The sequence below is a fragment of the Rhynchophorus ferrugineus genome, unplaced genomic scaffold (genome assembly GCF_030347505.1).
Source record: "Rhynchophorus ferrugineus isolate W39M unplaced genomic scaffold, kcgeb_rfMv2 rfM10, whole genome shotgun sequence".
NCBI classification, from domain to species: domain Eukaryota; kingdom Metazoa; phylum Arthropoda; class Insecta; order Coleoptera; family Curculionidae; genus Rhynchophorus; species Rhynchophorus ferrugineus.
This window is the reverse complement of record NW_027472589.1, coordinates 29014144-29032110: the sequence shown is the minus strand read 5'-3', so window position 1 is coordinate 29032110 and position 17967 is coordinate 29014144. Positions and strand designations below refer to the sequence as shown.

The following is a 17967-nucleotide window of genomic DNA, read 5'->3' as shown; positions in this document are numbered from 1 at the left end:
ACAAACAAAGATTGGTTGTTATTGGAGATGACACGATCTGTCACCATATTTGTTTATTCCTTTATACCCGCCTATAACCCTAATAACTAAATCAAATAGTAACTGCTACGTCTGATTGTTCTTGTTTGTTTAGATATGATGTAATTCAAACGTATGTTAATTCATGTTTAGTTTTTTTGTAGAAGGAAATTTGTTTGTATTATGTAATTTTTGTTCGATTCGAATTCAAGTCACTTTCTTCCAAGAATCTATTCTTCCAAAATAGCTGTTATTAAGAATATGTTTTGAAAATTTTTATTTGGTTAAATGAAAAAGAGGTGAGGAAAGTTATTTCATTTTGATGAAAGCTATTTGAGTGTCTCACTGGTGTGATATTGATTTGCATTATTGTCCTCCAAATCAATAGCAGTTTTGCAATTACAATTTTAATTTATAAACTGCCTTATTACAAATTAAATTAAAATTAGACTACTTAAGCTAATGTGAAAAGCAAGCAAGCCATCTTGGTTATGTGACGTTTAAATCAGTTTCGCTTTAACCATTGTGTTGTGTAAACGTCCAAATTTTATTATAGATAAATATACGCCACAAGAACGAGCAGAAATAGTGACAATATTTATTGAAAATAATCGCAACTCAGCGGAAATTGCGTCAAAAATATCTTAATCGTCCTGTGCCTCACAAGAGCAATTTAACGGTTACATGCGAATTTTCGATAGTACGGTACGAAAGCAGACCAGCTTCGTTCTGGAAGACAACGGACTCGTAAAGCTGAAAATGGGGCTCTGGTGAGCAGAGTGTCCAAAAACATTAATTCGGAGACGTGGTTCCCAGTCACACATTTCTGAATGCAGTTTTAGGCGAATTTTGAAAACTGATTTTAAAATTTTCCCGTGCAAAATTCAATTTAAAATGAGCCGAAAGTTGCATAGCCAATCGGGGGTCACCATTTAGCCGATATACTTTTTTAATCATAGCGGAAAAAAAGCAAAGACCAAATAAACTTTTTAAGAAAACCAAACTTACTTATCTTGTGTTTGAGCAATGTTATAGGCAATAGTAGCGGGACCTTTGCCCCACGTTGTACACTATACAAGTTCATGTAGTTTGGTTCGCTTCAATCTTCTTATTTCTTCGTGTGTTATCTTATTTCATATTTGAGAGGAAATTTTGGATAACTTCGTACATTCATTTGAATTCAGAGCCAACGCGCAGTTCTTCGTTGGCTACGTGGCGGTAAGTATTGGTAACTAATCGTAGAATTTTGTTTTGGTAGCGTTGGATTAGTAGTCGGTTTGATGTTTTAGTACAACCCCATATTTGCAGCCTATAAGTTCAACGAGGTTTTTTAAATGACTGATTTTCTCTACTTTAGTCTAATGTGAACAGTACAAGAATGCCTAAAATGTCGAGAACGATGAATAAAAAAGGACATAAAGAGGTTTTTTTTTTGACTCCTGACAAAAACAAACAGTTGTGACAACAATATTTTAAATAACGATGTATACGATATTTAACAATAAAGCCAATATTCTACACTGTGTTGAATTTAATTAATTACGTTAACACAAAAAATTTAAAAATAATTATTGAAATATACTTTTTGTCCAAGACACGCATGACATGTATTTGTAATATATAATTGAATTTAAATACATAGGTGTCTTTATTTGCAGATTATTTTATATTACTAATACGAAATGAACGTATGGATATACTAGTGCAACATTGGTAACAATAGAAGTCATTCTGTCTACATTACTAAGACGGGAATATATACAAAGAACAAGTGGCTACTAGCAGATTTTTTTAAAATCAGTTAATGGCAAAAGAGATTCAAAATTGAACTGAAGTAGCATAGCATGTGTTTTATTACAGCCTTTTTGTTTCAAGGTACTTCAACACTAGTATGATATATTAGGTTATTATTATGATATAAAGTTAACAAAGTTTGCACAATATGGGATTGCACTGAAACATCAAACCAACAATAGTAGTAATACATTAATTTGTAAATTAAGATTGTACTAAGCATATCCAATGTAAGATGTAATTAATTTTTAAAAAATCTTTACTAATAACTGCTGCTTCTGTTACTTCCAGGTATTATTTCATGCGTTTTTGTATTTTGTCCTTAAGATATGAATCCAACACACCAGTTTGGGTTTATTACCAAGCATTCAACAATAGACTAGGTTCACAGAATAACAGATGTTAATGAAAAAACCTACGAAAGTAAGAAAGTATGCCCAGCTATATTCTTAGATGTAGCACAAACCTTTGATAAGGTTTGGCATGAAGGACTTGTTCATAAAGTACAGAAAATGTTAACAAAACCAAAACAACACACCGAACTATTAACATAGTACATTATAACCAGAATGTTTAGAGTCCAACAAGAAGAAGCTTATTCTACAATAAAAGAAGTTAAAGTGTACCAGAAGGAAGTGTACTGGGGTCAATGCTTTATCTACTCTATATTTCTGATTTATCACAAATGGACAATATTACGATGGCTACATTTGTTGATGATACTGCGATTATAGCTGTCGGAGACAATAGTGAAGAAGACTCACGAAAATTACAACAAGCAAATGACAATATAAATAATTGGACACAAGCTTGGAAAATAAAAATTAATGAAAGTAAATCTGTGCATGTGCAGTTCACCTACAATCACACCGTACAAGACCCAATAACATTAAATAATATTATAATTCCATATAGAAACAACGCTAAATATCTCGGAATACATCTTGATGTAAAACTTCGCTGGAAGGAACATATAAAGAAGAAAAGAAAAGAACATAAATTGAAATGTAGGAAAATGTACTGGCTAATTAGCAGAAAATCACAATTATCAGTACATAATAAATTGCTATTATATAAGCAAATACTGAAACCTATATAGACATACGGAGTTAAGGGAATGAGTTCTGCAAAGAGTAACATAAAGAAAATACAAATGTTTCAGAACAGTCCTGAGAGGTGTTGTGGGCGCACCCAAATACTATAGGACTGATTACCTACATGGAGACCTTCAGATACCCACAGTCAGTCAAGAAATCAAGAGAATTGCAAGGGGGTATGAGGAAAGACTCCATTCTCATGAGAATATTGAAGTATTGCAGCTTTTGGATACCACCAGAGCAGGACACAGACTCAAAAGAATCCAACCATCTGATCTTGTATAGTGTTGTATAGTGAGGTGCATATAATAAAAAATACTGCAGTGACACGTAAAAACATTATTTCACCAGAGGCTCAGATAGGGCCGATGGGTCCTCCTAGTTATATATCTAGATTTAAGTTATCATAAAGACAAATTGTAGGTTAGTCGGAAACGACTAGTAACAATGTAATAATTAAATAATAAAAAAAAAATCCCTTGACATGAATATCGTCCAATGGACGTCCCCAACATATGGCACAACGATTTGTTCGTATAGGTCTTTGTTATCACACAGAACACTATATAAACATCATGTGTATGTTAAAATTGCTTCTAACTGAACGGTTATTTAAACGAAACGTTTTGCACAAACAACCTATTATCTATAGAAGCGTCTTGGCGAGTTTGTGACGGCCTAAATAGCCACGTATCGACCTCGGTCTGATCCGCATTGTTTTTTTTTTCGAGACAACGTTTCAAAACACTTCGTGGTTGAGGATCGAGAATAACAGATATTACCCAACGTCGGATGGTTTGTCTTTGGCGGTACTCCGGTGTTGGCCAAGATAACATTTCGGCTAGTTTGAACACCTGAGCGCAATGGTATATATAGTTCGTTTGCTATGAAGTATTCAGTTTTGGTATTTGTTAGCTTTGGGAACTATCGATTGAAAATAAATAGTAGAAACAGTCGAGAGTCGTAAAGCTGTCGAACTAGTCGATAGTCAAAAAAAAATAGAGCCTAAAATAATTACTGTTTCAGTCAAATGCACGTCTCGTATTGTCTGTTTTTCTGTTCGTTATTGACCGACTTCGAAAAAGGAGGAGGTTCTATGTCCGGTTGTATATTTTTTTATAATGTATCTTCGTCGATTTCTCCGTCAATTATGATCCGAAAGAGTGCCCAGGTAGTTCCACTGGAACCAAATTAGGATCTGTTGGGTGGAAGGGGGGGAAATCGAGGGAAATGCTCAAATTTCAAAGACACGTACAAAGTTTTCACATATTTTTTTGTCTAAAATAATCAAATATTTGTGTATAATGTTATTGTTGAGCTGATATAACAGTTACCGGAAGTCGTTCAGTGCAAAGACCATACAGATTGCTGTTTAAGGACTAACTATAGCATATAAGACCTCCTAGCAATACTGTAGACAACTGCTTCTACGGTGTTGCGTTTAGTAATGGTTAAAGCATTTAGCTTCCAAACGGAGGTCGCTGGTCCGACTCCCAGCGGGCACTCTTTGTTGTTGTTTAGTTAGAACATTTGTTAAATCACCTAGGCTAGGTAGCGGACCCCGGGGCCTGAAGCGCTCATTATTTTCAATAATTATTTCTTTATTCCTCTTTTTCCTCATACACCTCATGCACCTTTACTTGGCTTACCCATTGTAATATTAAATAAAATAACTGCGTAATTTATTTAGATAATTACTATCTAAAACTATAAGAGAGAAAAATTAAATATTTTTAACGAAAAAATTTAATCGGCTTCAAAAAATAAATAAGGAACTCTCTAAAATTTAAAAAATAGTCAGACTTAGATTTTTAACACAAAAAAACATTTTAAAATAAAAGATGTAGATAATAATCAAAGACCTTATTAACCTATTTACTAGACGTATTTTATATTCTACTATATTCACACAATTAGTTTAAAACCTACCTAAATCTATTCATCTATTTACAATATCATTTTAAGTACTACCAACTGACGAGTCTGAAGTCTAAACGATAAAGCATTCGTTTCACTACACAACTACACAAGATTAAACTCTTATTAGTTCCGTACTGCCCAAGAGTTGTAGCAGTCGGGTGTTAACATGGGAATGAAGTTTTTCCTCGTGTCTTGTTTCTGCGAATATCTTAATTTCCTCTATGACAGTTGGAATACGAAGGTCCCGGTATAATACAAATACGAAGTAATCGTTCCTATAGTACCTAGGTGCATGCACAATATTTCTCAGGACTTCATTCTGAAATTCTTATATAATGTTGATATTACCTCTCGCAGAACTCAATTCCATAGGTCCATATCGGTTCAGTATTTGCTTGTACAGCAGCAACTAACTATGTACGGATAACTTAGACTTTCTTCCAAATAACCAATATATTTTTTTGTATGTTAATACGAGTTTTCTTTTTTCTTCTTGCCATTTACTTTCCAGTGAAATCTTACCTCAAGATTCATCCCCAAATACTTGATTCTTTTGAGTCTGTGTCCTGTTCTGGTGGTATCCAAAAGCTGCAATACTTCAATATTCTCATGAGAATGGAGTTTTTCCTCATGCGCCTGATTTGCAATTCTCTTGATTTCTGTTTCCAAGTTTGTGTCCAATTATTTATATTGCCACTTGCCTGTTGTAATTTTCGGGAAGGTTATTCACTATTGTCTTCGACAGCTATAATCAAAGTATCATCAGCAAATGTAGCTACCGTAATATTCTCCATTTGTGGTATATCACAAGAGTAGAGTAGATAAAGCATTGGTCCCAGTACACTGTCTTGGGGTACACCTGCCTTAGCTTCTTTTATTGTAGAGTAAGCTTCTTCTTGTTTGACTCTAAACATTGTGGTTGTAATGTACGATTTTAATAGCTCAGTGTGTTGTTTTGGTAACATTTTCTGTAATTTATTAACAAGGCCTTCATGCCAAACCTTATCAAAGGCTTGTGCTACATCTAAGAATATAGCTGAGCATAATTTTTTACTTTGGTAAGTTTTTTCGATAACATATGTTATTCTGTGGACCTGGTCAATTGTTGAGTGTTTGTTAATAAACCAAAACTTCCAAATGTCTGGGACATGTTTTAATCTATATGCTGTATTGATCAAGTTGGTGAATTTTATAGTTCCCTTCCTTGGTAGTTTTTACAGTAATTCTCCTGTAATTAAATCGTAGCCTGGTGATTTAATGGGGTTAATGTCAGTTTTAATAACTTTGGGTAGCTCTTTCGGCGTGACTAATTCAGTCATCGAATTTTCAGCTTCTATGTACGGCGAATTATGTTCAATATTAGTTTTGTTTGGTTTGAAAGTATTTCCTAGATATTCAGCAAATGCTTCTGTTTTTTCATGATTGTCACGTGCCCAATTCCCACATAGGTCTCTTATAGGTGGGCTGTGAGACAAAAGCGTTTTAGATATTTCGTGGCTTTCCAGAGTGTATATTCAGTCTCTTTATCATGTGTTAAATTTCTCAGACAGTCATTTATGGGTTTGTTTTTAATATCCAGTATTTCCCTTTTCAGTCTTTGGGTTATATTGTTCAAAGTATTTTTATTTTCAGGTGTTTTGTTTTGTTGTCATTTTTTTTCGTAATTTTCGTTTTTTAGGTACCATTTCCTTCATTTCAGCAAATGCAGTCATAATAACCTTTTTCTTTGTCATATATCATTTAGATAGGATAGCTAAAAAGTCGGCCCCAATATATTTCCTTCTTGTATATCTGCTTTGGTTTCTTTCATTGTTTAGGAAGCTTCTTATTGTTTAACTCTAAACATCCTGGCTGAGGTGTAGGGATTTACGAGTTTAATGGTACTACTTTGGTAATACTTTATTCTGTTAATCATTTAGACATTTGAGTCCATTATGACAGACTCTATCGAGGGCTTGCGCCTCGGAAAATATAGCTGGGCAAAAGCTTCTTAGGCTTTTTCAATAATGTCTGTTCAATGGTTGCTCATAAAATTAAACTAATGTGTAGGTATTAAATTTTTCCTATCTATTATTGGTTTTAACCTTTTTAGACGGGGTTTTTCAAATACTTTGGATATTACAGGTAGCAGTGAAACTGGTCGATAAGATCTTACTTCATTTAGTTGTTTCCAGGTTCCGGAATCATTTTCCATGCATACGGGACATGTTATTAATAGGCAAGTTGTACAAATTCCTTTCTTGGTGGATTTTTCAGCACTTCTCCGGCTACCTGGTGTTTTCTTTTGATGTAACATCTTTAAACGGAGCAATTTTTAATTTCTGGCGTTCTATTTTGTTGCCGTGTTACCGTAATTTTCGTTTTTCAGCTTAATTTCTTTGGCCAATTTAAATCCTTTTGTTTTCCACTTCATTTCAGCGGTATTATTCCAAACAGTTAGCTGGATGTCTACAAGAACTTTTTCTGCTTCTAAGTTTAATTGTTTAGTCGTCTTGTATGGTATTTCCAGTTGCAAAACCTTCTTTTGGTTCTTATTTACTATGTTGTCACTTAGACTAAGAATCATTAGTTAATGATCTGAGCATAGGTCAAAATATTCTGCAAATTTCTTATAGTTGGATTTCCTGTTGATATCTAGTTATTTTAGTTCGGCAGTTATTTTATGAAACACATTACTTTTAACTGTTGTCATTCCACACCCATTTTTCACCTACGTCGTACAGTACGACCAAGCAATTTTTGTTGACCGAATGGTGTTTGCCTTATCGAATAAAAAAACTTATTGAACGATCGGGTAGCATTTCGATGGCTACGTGGAAATTGCTGTCTGAGGTGCATCCTGTCTTCACAAAATTGGCTCACAAATATTTATACATTGTTGTAACTTCCGGCCTACATAAGATACTTTTCTCGAAAACAGACTTTGATGCGAATTTATTTACGTTAATTTAATTTGTTCGATCATATATCAACTTCGAAATGGTTTAGTGTTATTTCTGGATAGTACTGACCTTGAAATGCTATGGTATGGTAAAAATATCTTTACAAGTAACAGGTCCATTGAAAAGTCCCCGGCCTACCATAGTAAAAACAATTTTTTTTGACAAAATTAGTTTTTTTTATTCAACATAACACCCTTCAAGGGTGATACACTGATTATAGCGACCCTCCAACTTTTTGATCCCATTTTTGGAGTACGATTTGTCCTTTGCTTCAAAATAGGCCTCAGTTTCGGTGATCACCTCTTCATTCGACGAAAATTTCTTCCCTTCGAGCATCCTTTTAACATCTGAGACCAAGACATAGTCGCTGGGAGGCAAATCTGGAGAATACGGTAGGCTTTGCCATCGGTTTCACTGACTTGTGACACGGTGCATTGTCTTGGTGAAGCAGCACTTTCTTTTTCTTCAAATGCGGCCGTTTTTTGGCGATTTCGTCCTTCAAACGGTCCAATAACGCTATGTAATAGTCGCTGTTGATGGTCCTTCCTTTTTCAAGATAGTCGATGAAAATTATTCCATGCGCATCCCAAAACATAGACGCCATAACCGTATGCATGTGCGTGCTAAAATCGTGTGCAGTCCACTCGGATGACTGTCGATTGGATTTCGGAGTGAAATGATGGAGCCATGTTTCATCCACTGTCACATATCGATGCAAAACTCGGGTTTATTACGCTTGATCATTTTCAAACACTGCTCCGAATCATCAACTCGTCGTTATTTTTGGTCAAAACTGAGCCCGCGCCGCACCCACTTTGCACATAGTTTTCTCATACCCAAATATTCGTGAATGATATGATATACACATTCAGTTGATATCTTTAGGGTGTCTGCTATTTCATTCAATTTCAATTTAGGGTTATTCGAAATCATTTTGTGGACTTGTTTAATGATTTCGTCGGTAATAAACTGTTTTGGGCGTCCATTGCGTTCACCGTCTTCGGTGCTCATTTCACAATGTCCAAACTTAGCATAACAATCCTTGATGGTTGATTTTTCTGGGGTAGTGTCCAGAAAATCGGCATGAAGCCAAGTTTTTGCTCCAACTGTATTTTTTCCCTTCAAAAAGCAATATTTTATCAACACGTGAAATTCCTTTTTATCCATTTTTTCCACAATAACAAAAGTTGCTTCACTCAAAATGCTATAGTTCAAAAACTAATGATCCGACAGCCATCAAATTTATACATGCATCTGTTAGGGCTAAGTAAAAACATATGGATTTAATACTAGTAGCGCCATCTATGTGTCAGGCCGGGAACTTTTCAATTGACCTATTATATATTTAAATTTAAGTTAATGTAAAGAAACATGGTAGGTGAGGCGGCAACCACTAGAAACAATGTATTACACAAACTATATATATATATATATATATATATATATATATATATATATATATATATATATATATATATATATATATATATATATATATATATATATATATATATACAATTATAAAAAAATGATAAGGAATACTTATTGCCCGATGGGAACATTGTTGTACCGCTATGCGTAATAATTAAAAAAAATTGTTCCTAGCTCCATTATTGTCATTATTTTTAACAGCTGGGTGATACTGCTGGTATAAGATAATTAACAAAAAGAAAAGAAAACAATCTTCATTACGGTACGTGAACTTTTAACTCGTACCTATTGTTCCAGTCGCGCGCCACGAACTGACGGTACCAGGTGAAACGTACCATCGCGGACACTTTCGAATTTATTTGGTAATAAAGCCCGTCGCCGGAACGTGACCGAGTCGCAACAGTCATTTGTTTGACTTGACGACATTTCTCAACGACGACAATACAAAGTATATCGGGCGACTCTCGAGCACCACGTCTTAGGTGTGAATTGGTACCACCTGTGTCAATTCGGTCCGGGAGAGACGTGACCGTACGATGTGGTTTAGTAGTCTCGGAAGGTACCGAGAGAAGAAAACGCGAACGAAATTCGTCGTTCTCACGGAAAACAGAACCAGCCTCGTTTCATACGTTCGGCAAAGCAATCCCACGACCTGGGCTCATGGGAACCACAATTATCCGGCGAAGACGACCGCCTCGAATGTAGAACTATTTCGCACAGACCCGCTACGAGAGGATGTTGTACGTTTTCTGTTTTTACTCGATAATTAAGCGTCGGAGAGTTATTATCGGCTCTTTTTCTTGCCTCACTGACGTGGGAATGTCCTTAATGTCAATGATAATATCGGAATGGTTGCGTCAGTCGGTTCGGTTCTCGCTTACGAGGCACAAAAGAAAATTTAAGAACTACCTGCCGGTCCGTACGATGCATTTTACTAATACAATCATCCACGATTATGGAATTCATCAAAAAGTAATGAACTCGAACTACATTACGAAAAATATATCGGTTATTTGGACGAAAACTTAAATTATCCGTATATACGGTCCTATAAATTAACTTTGAAGGATTTCAACTTCATGTTAAAACTTGAAAATGTCTGAATTTGTACCGAGTAAATAGCATTTGCGGGTAGTTCACTATTTTCCTTTAATTTGAAGGAAAGGGCGACCGAAGGTCATCGAATGCCGTGTGAAGCCTGCGATTTTGACACTGAAGATAAATAACGTTCCGGATAGCCAAAAAAATGAAGACAAGAATTTGAAGGCACTACTCGAAGAAACCATCAATGGAAATCACTATGGACTATAATTGATGCTTTTGAGTAGAGCACTGCGCGAAATACGAGCAAAAATACATGTTATTATTCAACATGACAACTCTTGACCACATGTTGCAAAACTGGTGAAAACATACTGGGAAATGCTACCGCACTCGCCATATTCTCCAGACCTTGTTCCTTCTGATTCCTACTTGTTCCAATATATGTGACGTGACCTGTCTGAGTAGTACTTCACTTTCTATGAAGATACATGAGAAGAAGACGCGAGAGGAAATTTAGTTGTAGATAAAAATAAGTGTTAAAAAACATTTTTTACAAAAAAATTGAACCTACTTCAAAAAATAAATAAGAAAATCACTAAAAAGTAAAAAATAATGAAACTTTAAGTTTAAAACTTGATTTTACTAACAAATTAGATTTGTTTTGTTCGTAATTTAATTTTTTGTATATGCTACAAAATTATATTATCTTTGTGATGTTTAGGCTCGGCATCGACTTCAAATTCATCAGTTGGTAGCGGTTCAAATAATATTGTAAATAGATAAATTGCGTTAGGTAGGTATTGAGCTAAATTGTGTGTATATAGTAGAATATATAATACCTTAGTGAGTGATAAAATAGCTTATTATATTTATTATTAAAAAATAAATAGTTTAGTCAGTTCTTTATTTACTTTTGAAGTCGGTTCAACTTTCTCGTTAAAAATATTTTTTTTCCCTTTTTAGTGTTAGTTATGTAAATTACCCAGTTATTTTATTTATAACAATAGATAGTCCAAGTAAAAGTACAGCCTGTATGAGGAAAAATAGGAATAAAGAAACAATGATTGAAAATAAGGAACGTTTCAGGTCCTGGAGTCCGCTACCTAGTCCCGGTGATTTCAAAAATGTTCCAATCAGACCGGAACAAAAAAATTGCTACCATGTTGGGATTCGAACCCACAACCACCGCGTGAGAGCTCAACATTCTAACCATTATTCCATAGAAACACTTGCATATTAGGTTTCTAAGAAATCTCATATGATATGATTGGTGTTTAAAAAGCAAACTAACTGTTTTCCCTCGATTTAACCCCCACGCCTTCCCCCACAGGTCCTAACTTGGTTTCAATGAGACCTTGGAAGTGCACTCTTTCGAATAAAAAAAGAATCCTGAAAATCTATCCACAATTGAGGGAGAAATCGGCGAACATACATTAAAAAAATATACAGCCGAACATAGAACCTCCTCCTTTTTTTGAAGTCGGTTAATAATTGGATCCTAAACCCATAATAGGAATTTCATGGAGAAGCATCACCATAAGCTTCCCAAAAGTGATGATCTTCGGTAGTACATATCTTCGAATTAAACAACATTCACTACTTAATGTCGAAAATACTATTTACAATAAATTGAATAACTCAATAACACTAAAGGGAAAATTATTATATTATGTAGCAAATATGTCAAATCCGAAGAATTTAAGTTAGTTTAGATCGTTTAATAGTCATTGTATATTGATCCTTTGTATTTTCACTCTTTGATCAAAGTGCATGTAAGCATCTAAGCATATATATACACATCATTTGTGAAAATGTTAAGAGCATTTTTGCGATCGATAGTCGTCAATTAAAAATAACCAAGTAACAGACATGTTTTTGTTACTACTAGCAAATCTAATATAGATATCCTACAGAGGTTCCAGAATAAAGTGTTGCGAGTCATCGTCGATGCCCCATATTACGTGTCTAACAAACTGATTCATCGCGATATCCCCTTAGAACCCATAACGAGTGTGATTCGTGCGAAGTGCTCTGAAAGACTATTAGTGCATCCCAATGCACTCGCCAAACAGTTAAATGTGCGCGATGACAGTGTAGTGCATAGGCTCAAACGCAAACTATCATACGACACAGACACAGAGAGTGAGATTTAATAATCTCTAGAATAAGTTAGAGTAGTCTTTTGAATAAGTTAAGATAGATTTTAAAATACGTTAGAATATTATCTAAAATAAGATTTAGATTATAAGTTGTACAGCAGATCACTTACTGAAGTGATTTTCTACATGTTAGGATGGTTATATTACATAACGGAAATCATATAATAATACTTATTGCCCACAGGCAGATTGCTGACGTTCTAAGAGATTAATAAAAAAATGTTTTTGTAGTTCCATCACTTGAAAACGTAGATGAAATTCTTGAAAAAGTGCAACTTTTACAAACCCATTTACACAAAGTTGCCTATGATCATGATATATAGTCATATTGGTTTGAACATCTCATTGTAGACCAGTATCTCGTTGTGAATTGGCATTTTGGATTTTCCTCCAAGGAGCCAATCAATATAGCTGTTTATATTTTACTTTAAGTTCCACTAATGTCTTATCGACATGCTTCTTTTCATTTTAATTTGATATCTAGTGTCATGCCTAAATAGTATAATGTAAAAGCACTATTTAGATATGATACCATAACACCATTTAATTTCAGTCTGGTGGGTTGTTTAGTTTCTTGTTGGTAGACATAATAGGAACAGATTTTAGTTAATTTAATTTTATTCTCCATTGTTTGGTCCAGTCTATTAGTTTATCGCTAGCTGATGACGATCCTAGGATGCTTCTTGTTTAATTATTTAATTATAATTTATACATCAAGCCCTTGTGAACAAACTTTATCGAAGGCTTGTGCTACGCCTAGAAAAGCTTACTGCTCATTGATATCCGTTCTATGTATCTGTTCGATTGTTGAATGCTTTTGTGGGAATACAAACTGATAGTCAGGAATTAGGTTGTTTTGTTTTATTATTGGACTTATTCTCTTGAGTAATATTTTCTCGAAGAGTTTCGACACAATTGTTAGTAGAGAAACAGATCTATAGGATTTGATATAATTAGGTTTTTATCAGGATTTGATATCATAATTATTTTCGCCACTTTGACTCTCCAGGAAATCTCTATTATACCTCGGTAATTTTACAGTATTTACTACATCCCTTTTGTCAGTGTATTAACACTGCCAAGGACGGTCCTAAACTTGACAATAAAAAACCAAGGAAACTATGCACTTTTTGAGGCTATTGCTCTACCATGATAAATGGCGAAATATTGTCGATGATGTCCGAGCATATAGGACTACAGCCTTTATATAATATTTCTGCTTTTTTCTTATTCCGTAATTTTCTTGAAATCCTATTAGTAACACTCGTACGTTTTGTAATAAAACTGTGTTAACGTTACCGATTCATTCTGTATTTGTGATAAAATGAAGAACACCTCATAGTTTAGAAGTAGTTCCCTGACTCGTCGATATAGGCATGATGTTCAGTGATCGGATATGGGTTCGAATCCAGTCGTACCGATTCTACTGTTGCGGAGCGCATTCCGCATGACATCATAAGAATTGCTGTATGGCGCGGTTAAACCAGAGATAATTTATTTCACCACTGGCATTTTTATCTTTCGAACACCTGCACCTTGGGTTTCGTGAATCACATTTATTTATATAACACATAAGAACTAAATTCTTTTCCTTTTGTTTTAGAACGATCATATGATCTGAATTATAAAGCAATATATTATGTATTGGGCAGTGTCTAGGACAGTCGAGTTTTTTGGCAACTTTTTATTATTCAAACGGACATGGTTGATATATTAGAACTAGTTTCCATTACCCAGTAATTTTGTTTTAATAATGTTATTCTTTATTTTTGGTTATGTACTCTCTGTGATGGTCGGATGATGGGGTCCACATACTTCACAGTAAAAGAAAAGGTAAATTGCTTCAAATTACGAAGTAAGGGTGAGTAGAAAAGAAAATGAGATTAAAACTACTTTTTGAGAAATGTTAATCTCCTTAACTATAAACTACGATAAGCTAATACAATAAGACTTGTACTGAACCTCTGATTGCCTGATGATTTTTAAAGCCTACTTCTTGCACAATCATTTTTTAATTTGTTAATTACATTGGTAGAAGTAGGAAGACTATGTCTAACAGGTCAATTGGAAAGTCTCTAGCCTGACACGTAGATAGCGCTACTAGAATTAAATCCAAATGTTTTTTAGTTAGCCCTAACCCTCGAAAGATGCGTGTATAAATTTGACAGCTGTCGGATCATTAGTTTGTGAATTATAGCATTTATAGCAAGGTTATGGCGTCTGTATTTTGGGATGGGCATGGAATAATTTTCATTGACTACCTTGAAAAAAGAAGGACCATTAACAGCGTCTAATACATAGCGTTATTGGGCCGTTTGAAAGACGAAATCGACGAAAAACGGCCGTATTTGAAGAAAAAGAAAGTATTGCTTCACCAAGATAATGCACCGTGTCATAAGTCAGTGAAAACGATGACAAAAATCCATGAATTGGGCTTCGAATTGCTTCCTCATACACTATTTTCTACCCCCAGCGACTATTTCTTGTTCTCAGATCTCAAAAGAATGCTCGAAGGGAAGAAATTTTCGTCGAATGAAGAGGTGATCGCCGAAACTGAGGCCTATTTTGAAGCAAAGGACAAATCGTACTACAAAAATGGTATCGAAAAGTTGGAGGGTCACTATAATCAGTGTATCACCCTTGAAGGGAATTATGTTGAATAAAAAAACTAATTTTGCCAAAAAATGTGTTTTACTATGGTAGGCCGGTGACTTTTCAATTGACCTGTTATATTTAGAAGGGCCCATCGACCCTATCTTAGTCTCTGGTGTTAATAATATTTATATATTAACACTATTGTCTTTCTATTAAATGCATTTCACTAGACTCCATTATACAAGATCAAATGGTTTGATTCTTTTGAATCTGTGTTCTATTCTGGTGCTTTCCAAGAGTTGTATTAGTTCGATATTGGCATGATAATGGAGTTTGGCCCCCTTGGCTCCTTACAATTCTCTTGAAGGTATCCCTGTAAGTAATCAGTCCTGTAGTATCTTGGTGCACCTACAATACTTCTCAGGACTTTGTTCTAGAAAACTTGTATTGTATTTACATTAGTTTTCACGGAGTATCCCCATAATTGAATTCCGTATGTCCATAAGGGTTTTAATACTCGCTTATATGATAGAAATGTATCATGTAGTGATAATTATGATTTTCTTCAAATTAATCAATACATTATCCTATATTTTAACACCACTTTTTTATTTTCTTTTCTACATATTCCTTCCAGCGAAATTTTGCATCAAGATTCATTCTGAGATGTCTATTATAATATTTATAAAAGAATACGTATATGCAAATATGTTTTTAAATCAAATATATTATTAATTTGTTATATTAATTTAATGAATTATTACTTAATTTTATTGATTTCATGAATTATTATTTGATTATATTAATTTTAATCTTAAATTAATATGTAAACAATCTACAAACGATTTCAATTGCTAATTTTATGGAAAATGTGTAGGTTTTATTAACGTAATATTCTAGTTTAGATATTTGAAAATAAAAACGTTGATATTTTCAAGGCTTAACCCTGACCCTGGCCATTAAGAGGATGGAATTATTTTCGAAGATATACTTAAAAATAAAACCATAACAAAACGTGGATTTCTACTATTTCATTCCCCTGTAATAAAATATCAAAATTGCATTTAAACCAGTATGGTTTTGAAGAAAAAAAAACATCCCAAATTAAGATGATATAGCCCCTTAAAAATTGAATTCGTTAAATGATCTCCAAAAATTTTCCAGTTTTCCATCTCTCCATCAGTTGTTAGAAGGATGAAGACGGTTACAGACAAGTTTTGATAGTTATTTAGATAGTATTTGAAAACATATTAAATACCCTGCTTAATGTTATATGATAACTTATACGTGTAGCTGTTTGTTTTGGTACCAAATCCTGAAAATAAATTTTTGTTTTCTGTTGCTAATTTTATAGAAATCTTTATGAAAAGGGTACTCTAGTATATCTAAAAATAAAAGTAATCATAAAAATTGATGTTTTGATACGAAGGACGAAGGTTTAAGAGCGCCCTAGCAAATCTCAAGGAAATCGGTTCAGTAGAACTTGAGATATCAAGTTAACCATATCAAAATTGCATTTAAACCTGTATTGTTTTGAAGAAAAAAAACATGCCAAACTAAGATGATATAGCCCCTTAAAAATTGGATTCGTTATATGATCTCCAAAAATTTTCCAGTTTTCCATCTCTCCATCAACTGTTAGAAGGATGAAAACGGCTGCAGACAACTTTGATAGTTATTTGAATACATATATCTTGCTTAATGTTATATGGTAACTTATACGTGTAGCTGTTTGTTTTGGTACCAAATCCTGAAAATAAATTTTTGTTTTCTGTTGCTAATTTTATAGAAAACTATATGAAAGGGGTACTCTAGTATATCTAAAAATAAAAGTAATCATAAAAACTGATGTTTTGATACGAAGGAGGAAGGTTTAAAAGCCTCCTAGCAAATTTCAAGGAAATCGGTTCAGTAGAACTTGAGATATCAAGTTAACCATATCAAAATTGCATTTAAACCTGTATGGTTTTGAAGAAAAAAAAACATTCCAAACTAAGATGATATAGCCTCTTAAAAATTGGATTCGTTATATGATCTCCAAAAATTTTCCAGTTTTCCATCTCTCCATCAGCTGTTAGAAGGATGAAGACGGCTGCAGACAACTTTGATAGTTATTTAGATAGTATTTGAATACATATATCTTGCTTAATGTTATATGGTAACTTATACGTGTAGCTGTTTGTTTTGGTACCAAATCCTGAAAATAAATTTTTGTTTTCTGTTGCTAATTTTATAGAAAACTATATGAAAGGGGTACTCTAGTATATCTAAAAATAAAAGTAATCATAAAAATTGATGTTTTGATACGAAGGAGGAAGGTTTAAGAGCCCCCTAGCAAATTTCAAGGAAATCGGTTCAGTAGAACTTGAGATATCAAGTTAACCATATCAAAATTGCATTTAAATCTGTATGGTTTTGAAGAAAAAAAACATTCCAAACTAAGATGATATAGCCCCTTAAAAATTGGATTCGTTATATGATCTCCAAAAATTTTCCAGTTTTCCATCTCTCCATCAGCTGTTAGAAGGATGAAGACGGCTGCAGACAACTTTGATAGTATTTGAAAACATATATCCTGCTTAATGTTATATGGTAACTTATACGTGTAGCTGTTTGTTTTGCTATCAAATCCTGAAAATACATTTTTGTTTTCTGGAGCTAATTTTATAGAAAACTATATGAAAGGGGTACTCTAGTATATCTAAAAATAAAAGTATTCATAAAAATTGATGTTTTGATACGAAGGAGGAAGGTTTAAGAGCCCCCTAGCAAATTTCAAGGAAATCGGTTCAGTAGAACTTGAGATATCAAGTTAACCATATCAAAATTGCATTTAAACCTGTATGGTTTTGAAGAAAAAAAACATCCCAAACTAAGATGACATAGCCCCTTAAAAATTGGATTGGTTATATGGTCTTCAAAAATTTTCCAGTTTTCCATCTCTCCATCAGCTGTTAGAAGGATGAA

General features: G+C 33.8%; 1 protein-coding gene across 3 annotated transcripts in view; it reads right to left on the bottom strand.

Moving 5' to 3' along the window:
- Window positions 1–17967, bottom strand: part of LOC143203994 (uncharacterized) — a 207974-nt gene that overhangs the window by 31881 nt on the left and 158126 nt on the right. The window lies entirely within an intron of this gene.